General features: G+C 42.1%; 1 protein-coding gene across 2 annotated transcripts in view; it reads left to right on the top strand.

Moving 5' to 3' along the window:
* Positions 1-893: 893 nt before the first annotated feature.
* rgs20 (regulator of G protein signaling 20) overlaps positions 894-12,956 on the top strand; it is a 110,814-nt gene continuing 98,751 nt past the window's right edge. The window contains exons 1-2 of one of the 2 annotated variants that reach the window (XM_033019727.1): positions 894-1,102; positions 1,252-1,389. The gene's annotated coding sequence lies outside the window, so the exon portion shown is untranslated. Of the gene's footprint in view, positions 1,390-12,956 lie in introns of both variants that reach the window. The other variant, XM_033019728.1, reaches the window with a different exon arrangement.

Here is a 12,956-nt window from a genome sequence, read left to right on the forward strand (position 1 = left end):
TCCAACCATTTGCCTATCAATGACTTAAAGTATGCCATCACTTACGGCAAATTTCATGAACATGTTTCTGATGCAGAGCAGATTCTCACCCTCCTAGAATGCCTATCTGGGACACATGACAATAAACTCTCTTGACTTGACTAGTGTAGCTGGGACATGTTGGCCGGTGTGGGCAAGTTGGGCCGAAAGGCCTGTTTCCACTCTGTATCAGTCTATGACCCCATGATTCTAGTAGAACAAGTATCTGATGGGGAGAAACAGCATAAACAAAAATCATTCTAGGAGGGTAAGAGGAGAAACAGTTAACACCAACTCTATTTCTCTTTCGACGGGTGCTATCCGATATGCCGAATTTACTGTTTTCTTTCAGATTTCCGGCAAACGTATTTTGTTTTACATAGGTAGAGAATTACCTGACTGTGGTGAAAGTGGGGGGAAAGGGAAAGGCGTATATGAATATGTGCGACTGTATAGCACATTTGTGTGTCTCTCAATTGTTAACGCCCGGTAGAAAAACCCCTTTGCACAGCGCACGTTCTAATCAAACAATAATCCCTGGAAATCTACAGTGATACTTTGATGGTTTGAATGGATGAAGTGTTTTTGCTGAGAACAGAACGTGATGTCGGTGAGAAAGCTATTTTTTTTAAATCCAATACTACAGGTTCCACTCAGTGTTAATAACGACCAGGGATCAAAAGGCGCTGCCAGGCAACGGCTCAGCAGTACCTAGTCCCCATATTTCTTGATGTGATATTTCTGAGTCTAAACAAATAGCGATTCCTCCGCTGGAGCCGCCGGCCATTGGTCACTGGGAATTTCAATCCGTTCAACCCCCGGCTAACAAATTTATAAATTAAAAATAAATAAAAATCAAAGCAATCGTCTTCCCGAACAATGCACCATTCATTTCCACGCTGCGGTTTTAGACTCGAGTATGTTTAAAATATAATGTTGGTAAATTATTATTGATTGATCGCCCAGCTGTTGCAATATTGACATATAGCTGGGGCTCGAATTGGTAATGTGTTCACTCTGCAGATACGGAAGGGCTCCTTGGGTATGTACTTTGCTTGGAGATTCTGCTGGAGAATAAGGCGAGGTGAGAGGAACAGCTTTCTCTGGATATGGCGAACTCGTGGGCAATAACGCTCGCTCTCGTCCCATTTCCCCCAACGACGTATTATTGCCGGATGCTCTGACCTTTCTCCGGTGCCATCCCCATTCTAAAAATATTGTCTTTTACAAAAGAAAAAGGGAAAGGTGCCTTACTGGAGTGATATCCCGTGTTCATTGACACCGACGAGTGAACGTAAAGAAAAATCCGTAAACTGAAAGCGAATTCATGTGCTGAGCGCTTTCGCCCAGTGATAGGACATCAAACCAGTGGTGAGTACTGAATCAGACATCTCTTCATTTCTGGACTACTCTCATCATCGTTTCTTGTTTGAACTTCAATTAATTTTGATAATTTTAAAAAGAAACTGCAACCTGCAATATAAGATCAGCCAGTGATTTGTTTGCATCTGGTGGTTCATACAATGATTTGACTTGACGAGTTATCTGATTTGGTATGTGTTTGGTGTTCTATTTGGGATTATAACTCGCAGGGTTTGAACTTTATCCCAGGGATTGTGCATATATATTTTTTCTCGATTTTGTTTAAATCGATAATGATCTGCATCCACAGACTGACACAAAAGGCAGTGTACTGTATGCCCGGGTCCTGTATCTCAGTGGAGCTGTGTCTCTGTAACGGCGGAGAATCCTAACTCGGCCAACTCAAGAAACATGAGTGTGTTTCGGGTTTTTTTTTTTTTTTGCCTAAGAGAATATCCGATCATTTTATGTGCATTATTAGTGGCAACGGTGCTCCGATTCACTCCCACCGTCCATTTTATGGTTGCTGGGTGCTCACCTTCTCTCCCCGTTGCCTGGACCACTTGTATGTACAGTCGGTTACATTGTAAGCTCCCTGATTTCTGCTCGGGTGGTTGTGATTTCTCAGTTTCGATTTGGCAAACGAGTGAAAAGCTATCATCAAATTAAAAATCCTGCAGTAAAAGGCACACACCAGACGCCTGCTCTGTTTTGTGTAACGCTGCGGAGATGTCCATAGAAAATGGCAGGGAGGCTCCGATGAAGCTGTTATTTTGTTTTCTTTTTGGCGGGGAGGGGGGGGGGGGGGGGGGGGGGGGTGGAGGGGTGAGATGAAACAACATGAAACAAACCGCGACAACAGAATGGCACCTCGCCACACAAACGGCGGGATATGTTTGGGATGTTTGCTGGTTTATTTTAAATATAAATCTTCATAATTAATTCCATTCTTCCCATAATTAAACAGCTTTTTAAATATGGACAAAAAAGAACGTTTAATAATAAACAAGATCCTTCGTCATTTTCAAACACAGATTGGGGGTCTTTGAGATTCAATATTGGTTTCTGCTAGTGCGAAAAGTTGCTTTCACTTGGCAATAGGGATGGAAATCGTTGTTTCAAGTTTCCACGTAGCCCGCGGGTCACAAATCTCTAACTCCGTATTAACATCGCAGAGATGTAATGCATATAGCGGGGGATGAGAGGAGAATGGGGTTTCACTTGATAGAGATGCAGTCTACGGGGCTGCGCTTTCCAGAGACTGGCTGCCGGCAGCCCGCTGCTGCGGGGATCTCCGCGTACAGTTGGAGCAGTATTGCTCGGGCTCAGTGGCATTCACGGTTCATTTGCCATTTTCTTCCCGACTCGATAGCTGGGTTGAAAGAAAGCCGTTTCGGCCTTGCGGAAACATTCCGACTTGTACTGCAACAGTGAGCCAGATGCAACGTTGAAACGGGAACACTCCCGTGTTTTATTTTTGACAACAGCGAGAAGGAAGGGGGAAAAAACACAAAATCTGGAGATGGGATTTTGAACCGAGTGTTTTTTTTACTGTAAAATCCCAGTGTTTTATTTGTAGCCGGCCGCACGCAGGCGCAGGCGCTGGCAGCCGGTGGCCATGGGCTGGGATACTGTGGAAAGCAGCGGTGAGGCTGCAGCTCGGTGCGTTGATGCCCGCACCGTGAGTAACACTCCCGTCCAATGAGTACCGCTTCCCTCCACTCTGCAGCCTGCCCTCACACCCGGAGCCTGTGTGCGGGCCAGTGTGCGAGTGAGGAGGCGAGAAGAGGGTGGGGACCGCACGGAATCCCGCTCCGGGTTCCCCTTCCCCCCCAGCTCAGCCCAGCCTAGTCCAGCACAGTACAGCACTGTCCAGCCCAGTGCAATCCTAGCCCAGCACAGCACAACCCAGTACAGCCGAGCCCAGTCCAGGACAGTACAGCCATGCCCAGTTCTGCCCAGCCCAGTACTGCACAGCCCAGCACAGTACATCCTAGCGCAATCCCAGCCCAACCCGTCAGCACAGCACAGCCTAGTCCAGTACAGCACAGCACAGCCCAGTACAGTACTGCCCAGCCCAGCCCAGCCCAGCTCAGCTAAGCCCAGTACAGCACATCCCAGCACAACACAACACAGCGCAGTCCAGTCCCAGTACAGGAGGCGATGGGGCAGCGCCTCCGCTGCCTTCAAACTCATATCCGGGATGCACAGGGGAGGAACTGCGCACTAACTGTGCTGTGCTGCGCTGCGCTGTTCCTCTGTTCCTCTGCCCCCCCCCCCCCCTCCCCCCCCCCCCCCCCCCCCCTCGTGGATGTCCAGACCCTGGGCATCACTGGGGTACAGGCTGTAGCATGCTACACACAGCATGATGCCTTCAGTGGGATATTATCGCCACCCTCACTGAATGTGGTCCTGATGCTTATTAACGAATGTCTTCTCAACCAAGCAATATTGCAGCCACCCAGGCCGGTTTCTGTTGTTAGACGTAAAATGCTGGAGTAACTGAGCAGGACAGGGAGCGATGCTGTCCTTCTCTCCAGAGATGCTGCATGTCGCGCTGAGGTACTCCAGCATATTGTGTCTATCTTTGGTGTAAACCAGCATCTGCAGTTCCTTCCTACCGCGGTATGTGCTGTTGTTTGAACTGGAGCGAAGTTCCCTTTCACCCAGTGAAGAAGGGATGCCAGTGACCTGTCTCCCCTTGAATGGTCAGTCGCAGTTATCCATTATAAAAAAACAAAATCCCTAGGCGCAGTTTCCTCAGATCTAGGCGCTGATTCACGTGGTCACATCATCTAAATTCTTACCCCCTCCTCACTTGTTGCAATATTAAACATTCCTAGTGTCCCAATTTGAGTGCCTATTTCCCAATTTCCAAATTCCCAATTTTCACTTGCACATTTCCACACGGGCATCCCATCCCCTTCGATTGGCGATGTATTCAAGAGAGAGTTAGATTTAGCTCTGAGGGCAAACGGAATCAAGGGATATGGGGAAAAAGCAGGAACGGGGTAATGATTTTGGATGATCAGCCATTGAATGGCGGTGCTGGCTCGAAGGGCCGAATGGCCTACTCCTGCACCTACTTTATATGTTTCTATGCAGTACCTGGTAGAAATGTGCAAATCGATAATTTCACAAACAACGTAACTTATTTATCCGCATGGTAGTCGCGCAGATATTCCTGCACCCACCCAAGGTGTAACTTCAATTGTGGTAAAGATTTAAGGCGGCGGCGCCGGGGAGAGGGCAGGGAATCCTCTTATAGGAAGGTTTCACAGCAGTCGGGTCACGACCCATGACCCGTACTGTCGCTACGCTACTCCAAATGGATTACACGCGATGTACTGCAGGTAGGCACTTACCATTGTTTCCAGCGCAGCGGGCCCGTTAAAACCCGCTGAAATTGTCAATTTTTGCGCTGTAAATAATTATGGAAATCGGGATAAGCGTGTGAGACATTTAGCCTACTTCAGAATTCCAAAAGTGAGGAGAAATTAGGGTAGATAGAAGCGAGAGCTGAAGGGACAACAACAGACAGAGTGCTTGGCGAACATTGGCCGTTTGCTCACTGCATTTCATCAACAGTAAGGCATTATTTGTGTTTTTTCTTGATTCCTTTGGCATCTAAAAAGTTTCAGAAGTGATAAATCTGGTTGTAATTTGTTTAAATCGCCCATGGTTCTCGTGCGTTTTTACGTACAAAATGAAAACGCATCTGAAGAAAAATTTACAGCCAGATTTATCACCTGAGAATTTTTAGATACCAAAGGAATCAAGAAAAAACACAAATAACGCCTAACTTGATGAAATGCAGTGAGCAAACGCGATAATTCCCAATATTTTCAATGTTTACCAAGCACTTTAGCTGCTGTTGTCCCTTCAGTTCTCGCTTCTCTATACCTTCATTTCACTTCACGTTTGGAATTCTAAAGTTGGGTACATGTCTCTCACACTTACCCCGACTCCCACATTTTTTTTTCAGCGCAAAAAAATCAAAATTTTGGCGGTTTTTAACAGGTAGGAAAGTACGCGTTTCTAGCATTAATAACATATACCGGAAGTGACGGTTGTCTTCCAGTTGGATTTAGCGGCTCCGTGCGTCGAGCTCTATGACCCGGTGACCTTCCGTGCAACCTCCCTATTCGCTTTTAGACATCCCACTGTAACGTGGTTATGTGTACATTGTGCACATCTGGTACATTTAGAACTGAGTGATGGGATAACATGGTGATCTAACATAGACATAGGCATCGGATGTAGTAGTGGCTTCTGTTTCCCATCAAAGTAAACTGGGGATTGTGTGTAGCGCTAAAGTCACATTCCGTGAAAGAAGGGACCGGGGCTGAGATACCAGGGGGGCAACTTCCCGTGGATTGGAAGGCTGTTTTCGGCTTTATTTATAACTGACAGCATTCTGTAGTCTGGAGTGGTTAGCAGTGTCTCTTTAGCATGAAAAAACTGCGACCCCTGATACCCACCCTAGGACATTGAGACATGGCGGAACCGTCCCGTTTTCATTTTTATCTGACATTTGAAACGCGCGAACATTAGTAAGAAGGCACAGCAAAGAAAATAAATTGTGACCGGCGCCATGTAGAAATGTGTATCCATCCAAAATCGAGCTTACTTCGTGCTCTGCTACACCAGCACCTACATATTATTCAGTTCTCAAATATAATAATATTGCCATTATATCAGTGAATCAAAATATTTAGTCCGATCAGTTGAAAGGTGGGTTTGCTGAAAAGTGGGTTTGCTCTCGCCGTCAGCATGACTTACCGCACCAGGGAAGAGGCAATTGCAATGCAGTGCAGCCTATATTTCCTTCATTCAAGTGGGAATATTTTCTTTTAATTAACCTCAAGCACGGATAAAATAAAATGCATATGATTTGTAATTTACAAATTATAATTGAATAACAATTTCAGTAATGAGATTGCATTTAAACTGGTCCATTTACTACTTCATTGCTAAAGCAGTCAACTACAGCTAATATATCAGGGGAGATGGGGATTATGTAATTAATATACTACAAATGTTATAATATATTCCTGTCCTGTCTGCTACAAACGTGTTCACAGGATCAAAACCAAATAAATAATGAATCGTACTTAACCCATTTGAGGTTATATTTATAAATTTGAATGAAATATATTATTAGTTTTAAAGGTGTGACTGATGACGTTGAATAGCATCTTTACACTAGTAAGCACCTTTTCTTTTGCCAATCTCATTTTCAGAAGTCTCTGGGACATTGCTCTTTGTTAGCAGAACAAGAAAGGGGTTCAATTTCGCATAACCAGTTCAATGTGTTGAGCCTCGGATGAAAAGATAAGGATAAACAAATGTAAGATTGGACAAACTATCATAAATATATCTGCGAGCAAGGCACAAATGACTGGAAAAATTCATATCATGCAGCACCTGTGGAAAAATAAACAGTTAATGTTTTAGATCGATGAAGGGACTTTGACTTGAAATGTTAATGTATTTTCACGGGGGCTACCTGACTTGCTGACTTTCCATCATTTTCAGTTTTTATTTCCCATTTCCAACATTTGAAGTCATTTGATTCTCTCGAAAGGCCATTCGTTTGATACGTGTAGAATGATACTGTATATGTATAATGGCTGCATGATTATTATGTTTTCAGCTACAGCAGACTGGATATTACTTTGTCAATCATAGTTGGTATTTACTGGTCTTGTCTAACTGCTGCAAAAATACTGAGATGCAGAATTTACAGTGGAATTGGAAATCAAAGGACCAAAAGATAAATTACTGACATTCTGTAATATTGATTATAGATTATAGCAATCTTTAACTCAATTATTTGATAGTTGCATTTTCAGCTATGCACATCTTACACTATAAGTAAAATTAAATGATCACTTTCAGCGGTAGTGGGGATAAAAGGACTAACTTGCTGCTGCAGGGAGGAAAAGCTGTCAGCTTTATTTGATATGATAGCGGAAAGCTTTCAAATGAAATAAACTGACGGGATATTTAAAGAATGCATCGTAGAAGGGAAATTGGGGATACTTTGAGGGAAACTGGAGCAAAATTATGAAAGGTGGAAGGAGGAAGTGAGACAAGATTTTTGAGATGTAAAGATATTAGGAGAATTTTATACAAGATGGATGGAGGATGTTTATGGACATGAAAGACGAGACCTCGGAATTGAAGCTGCTGCTAACAAAGGTATGGCAGGGTAGAAATGCCAATCAAATGTCTAACTACAGCCGCTCTTGGAAGGCTTTGAGTTATGTGCACTCGGGAAATTATCCCAATGTAGAAAGAGGAAAAATGGCTAAAGTATTCAGGACCTAACATAACAGTTTAAAAATTTAACCAGTTATAGAAAAATATTTTATTTTCTCCGCATCATACTTAATGGATATATGCATTGTGGATTGCATATATACTAATGGTTTGAATTTTCACTATTCCAATGCCTCATTGAAATAATGTTGCTCAATAAAGCTGAACAGCTGCTGGACACATTGAGGGAATAGTGAAACCTTGAGATGGTGATGGTGAGACTGAATCATGGAGATATCAATTAATCCGCGAGGATCTCTACATATCAGAGATGTGGAGAGGATAAGAACGGATTATAGAGAAGGTGTGGAAGGACATTAATGTACACAAATTGGTTAGAAATCTTTGAACATACGCAGGCAAATATCAAATTGCAGATCTTGACCAAAAATAGGTTTGTGGGAAATTTTTGAAGGCCCAGCAGTAAGGCTGAATATTTAGTTTCAAAGCATGGATCAGTTCAGAAGATTGGAAGCAAAGTTATTTGTCTTGACAATTGTGATGAAATGTTTTAATCCATTCATGTGAATATTGAAACATATTTAATTGTCAGAAAAATGTTCTAATGTCTAGGCAGATCATTATTCAGTTTGTTTTGTGGTAATGTGCTATTCATGTTTTGAGTGAATCTGGTTCATTATTTCCCCATTATCTTGCTAATAAATGTAGACAGAAAATTAATTGCAGTTTCTTTTTATCTCAGTGAAGTAAATTGCATGGTGCAGAAATGGATTCTTGCACAGTAGCTCTTGCTAATGGTATTTTAAATCCATTTCTTTCATTGAACTAACTTCAAATGAAATACAACAAACAGCAGGAAAGACTAGTGGAAGGAAAATTGGCTGCTTGATCTTTCAAGCTGTTTTCTGTTGCCCTGTATGGCCAATCCTTGTATAAGAATTTTACGAAGCATCTTATTCCCAGTGTAAATCATTCTCAACAATTGCATTTTTGAATAAATTCAGGTACTTACAGCACTCACAAAAGTTTCATATTCAATAAACATTTTAAAATCCTGAACATGGCTCACTCATTTCTCCAAGATTGATTCAGTGTATTTTCTGTTTTACCACCACTTCCACTATTATAAAAAGACACACAAAGAACTGCAGATGCTGGTTTACAAAAAAGCACCACTAAGTGCCGGAGTAACTTAGCGGGTCAGGCAGCATCTCCAGAGGACATGGATAGGTAACGTTTGGGGTTGGGTTCCTTCTTCAGACTGATTGCAGTAAGGAGGAGAAAGCTGGAAAAGAGATGGGGATGGGACAAAGCTGCAAGTGAGAGGTGGATATAGGTGAGAGGGGGGTTTATTGACAAATGGGTAGATAGAGACTAGAGTCAAAAAGGAACAAAAGGGTGTAAGTTAAGGTGAGAAGAGGAGTGAAATGCGAAACCAGGTGAAGGGATATAGATTCGAGGGGAAAGGGGACAGGATAATGGGAGAAATGTGTGCGCACCCGAGTAGATCTCAGGCTGTCTTACCTTAAATTGGAAAAATAATTTAAATTGAAATTGTAAAAAATCAAGCATATAGCCACTATTCTATTACTGAATGTTAGGATGCTCTTGATTCCTCTTGTACATCACGTTTCCAGCCATCAGTACTCTTCAATTTTAGATTTTGTACTCTTTAGAGCAGTACTTTTCCCACTCTTCAAACTTAGATTTTGTTTGTCTACTTTGGTTTACTAACTCCTTCAGACATAGATTCTGTCCCCCCGCCACCTTCTCCGCAACTTTAGAATTGTTTCATTTCTAATATTAGCATGTTTCCATGAATTGTCATAAATGGGAAAATATTAACTCTAGTTCTCTCTTCTCAGAGACCTGTTGAGGATTTCCAAACAATTTAAAAGTTTATTTTAATGTTCAGTCCTATCCAACAACAAACAGCAATATGCCAAATTTGGTTGCAAAGGAGCTCAATAGGCTGCCAGAAAAGAAAACTTGTGAAACATTTGAGAAATATTGTGATGCTATAAAGAGGAAAATCTTGTTCTTGGAGACTTTGTCTAATAGATTGCCTGGACCTCAGTCAATAGAAACTCAATGGAATCAATAATTTGGAACAGCATTAGAAAATAACAATAGGAAAGTACATTCATTGACAGTCATAAATAAAGACGTAACTATTTAACAATTTTGACAGCATTTCTAGAGGGGAAAGTCAATGACCAGAAAAATGGGCAGCTAATTTTACTTTCAAAAAAGTACGTTTTGTTCAACTAGTTTAATTTAGTTTAGTTTAGTTTATTGTCATGTGTTAAACCATTCGTGAATATTGAAGTATATGTAATTGTCAGTCTAAAATGAAAAGTGAAAAGGTACAGTGAAAAGCTTTCGTTGCATGCTAACCAGTTATCAGAAGGGCAATACATTAACACCTATTTTTGAAAAATAAGCATCACTGAACGTACATGATATAATATTCTTAGGCAATGCAAATGGTCTTGATTGAAATGTATACAAACAATTATTTTACAAATTGCCTGTGGATAACAAAAATGAGCCACGACTGAACAACTGGGAAAAGTAAAGGTGTCAGAAAATAGATGCTCACAGATCCAGAATGAAGTGGGTTGAGCGAATAAAGTTTCCAATAACAGACCTGTAATGCGAACTTAAGGCAAAAGGAGATGAAGATAAATTATTGACTTCTGAAAATGTTTCTGAGCTGCAGGAAATAGAAAATAGCGACATTAATTGTGAGTACACTAATTAGCAGTAAGTGCTGTGTTATGCATCCCACAAAGATCTGTTTAGGAACCTCAGCCGTTTACTCCACTTACTAATGACTTGGATGACAAAAAAGGAGCCACATTCTTAAATTAACTTTTGACACCAAGAAAGGTGTCATTGTTAGCATGTACATGAAAGTGTGAAATTGCAAAGCAATATTAATAGGTTGGATTAATTAATTTCAATGTGGCTATCTGCCAAAAAGATCATTGTGATCACAAGCATTTCCTGTGCTCTTCTGTTCTCTGTTCTATGTTCTATTTTATACTTTCTAAATGGTGAAACGCATGAGGCAGTGGAGGTGAAGAGAGACCAAAGGGTCTGCTTATGCCATTAAAATACCACTAGTATGCATAGAAAATAATCAGAAAGACCATTGGAATAGATGTTTTTATTTCCAGTGCACTGGAATAAAAGAGAGAGCTTCTCAGACCTCATCTAGAGACTTTGAGCAGCTCTGGCCACACCTTGCGAAATATATTTTGGCCCCAGGCAGAATGATAAGGGTTAAACTACAAAGAAACATAGAAACATAGAAAATAGGTGCAGGAGCAGGCCATTCGGCCCTTCGAGCCTGCACCGCCATTCAATATGATCATGGCTGATCATCCAACTCAGTATCCTGTACCTGCCTTCTCTCCATACCCCCTGATCCCTTTAGGCACAAGGGCCACATCTAACTCCCTCTTAAATATAGCCAATGAACTGACCTCAACTACCTTCTGCAGGAGAGAATTCCAGAGATTCACCACTCTCTGTGTGAAAAAAGTTTTCCTCATCTCGGTCCTAAAAGATTTCCCCCTTATCCTTAAACTGTGACCCCTTGTTCTGGACTTCGCCAACATCGGGAACAATCTTCCTGCATCTAGCCTGTCCAACCCCTTAAGAATTTTGTAAGTTTCTATAAGATCCCCCCTCAATCTTCTAAATTCTAGCGAGTACAAACCGAGTCTATCCAGTCTTTCTTCATATGAAAGTCCTGACATCCCAGGAATCAGTCTGGTGAACCTTCTCTGTACTCCCTCTATGGCAAGAATGTCTTTCCTCAGATTAGGAGACCAAAACTGTACGCAATACTCCAGGTGTGGTCTCACCAAGACCCTGTACAACTGCAGTAGAACCTCCCTGCTCCTATACTCAAATCCTTTTGCTATGAATGCTAACATACCATTCGCCTTCTTCACTGCCTGCTGCACCTGCATGCCTACTTTTATGCACCTGCATGCCTACTGAATCTGAAGAAGGGGTTCGACCCGAAACGTCGCCTATTTCCTTCGCTCCATAGATGCTGCTGCACCCGCTGAGTTTCTCCAGCATTTTTGTGTACCTGCCTACTTTTAATGACTGGTGTACCATGACACCCAGGTCTTGTTGCATCTCCCCTTTCCTAATCGGCCACCATTCAGATAATAATCTACCTTCCTGTTTTTGCCACCAAAGTGGATAACCTCACATTTATCCACATTATACTGCATCTGCCATGCATTTGCCCACTCACCCAGCCTATCCAAGTCACCTTGCAGCCTCCTAGCATCCTCCTCACAGCTAACACTGCCCACCAGCTTCGTGTCATCCGCAAACTTGGAGATGTTGCATTCAATTCCCTCGTCCAAATCATTAATATATATCGTAAATAGCTGGGGTCCCAGAACTGAGCCTTGCGGTACCCCACTAGTCACTGCCTGCCATTGTGAAAAGGACTCGTTTACTCCTACTCTTTGCTTCCTGTCTGCCAGCCAGTTCTCTATCCACATCAATACTGAACCCCCAATACCATGTGCTTTAAGTTTGTATACTAATCTCTTATGTGGGACCTTGTCGAAAGCCTTCTGAAAGTCCAGATATAACACATCCACTGGTTCTCCCTTATCCACTCTACTAGTTACATCCTCGAAAAATTCTATAAGATTCATCAGACATGATTTACCCTTCATAAATCCATGCTGACTTTGTCCAATGATTTCACCACTTTCCAAATGTGCTGCTATCCCATCTTTAATAACTGATTCTAGCAGTTTCCCCACTACCGACGTTAGACTAACTGGTCTGTAATTCCCCGTTTTCTCTCTCCCTCCCTTTTTAAAAAGTGGGGTTACATTACCTACCCTCCAATCCTCAGGAACTACTCCAGAATCTAAAGAGTTTTGAAAAATTATCACTAATGCATCCACTATTTCTGGGGCTACTTCCTTAAGTACTCTGGGATGCAGCCTATCTGGCCCTGCGGATTTATCGGCCTTTAATCCATTCAATTTACCTAACACCACTTCCCGGCTAACCTGGATTTCACTCAGTTCCTCCATCTCATTTGACCCCCGGTCCCCTGCTATTTCCGGCAGATTATTTATGTCTTCCTTAGTGAAGACAGAACCAAAGTAGTTATTCAATTGGTCTGCCATGTCCTTGTTCCCCATGATAAATTCACCCGTTTCTGACTGCAAGGGACCTACATTTGTTTTAACTAATCTTTTTCTCTTCACATATCTATAAAAGCTTTTGCAGTCAGTTTT

The sequence above is a fragment of the Amblyraja radiata genome, chromosome 4 (assembly GCF_010909765.2).
Source record: "Amblyraja radiata isolate CabotCenter1 chromosome 4, sAmbRad1.1.pri, whole genome shotgun sequence".
In the NCBI taxonomy this organism is placed as follows: domain Eukaryota; kingdom Metazoa; phylum Chordata; class Chondrichthyes; order Rajiformes; family Rajidae; genus Amblyraja; species Amblyraja radiata.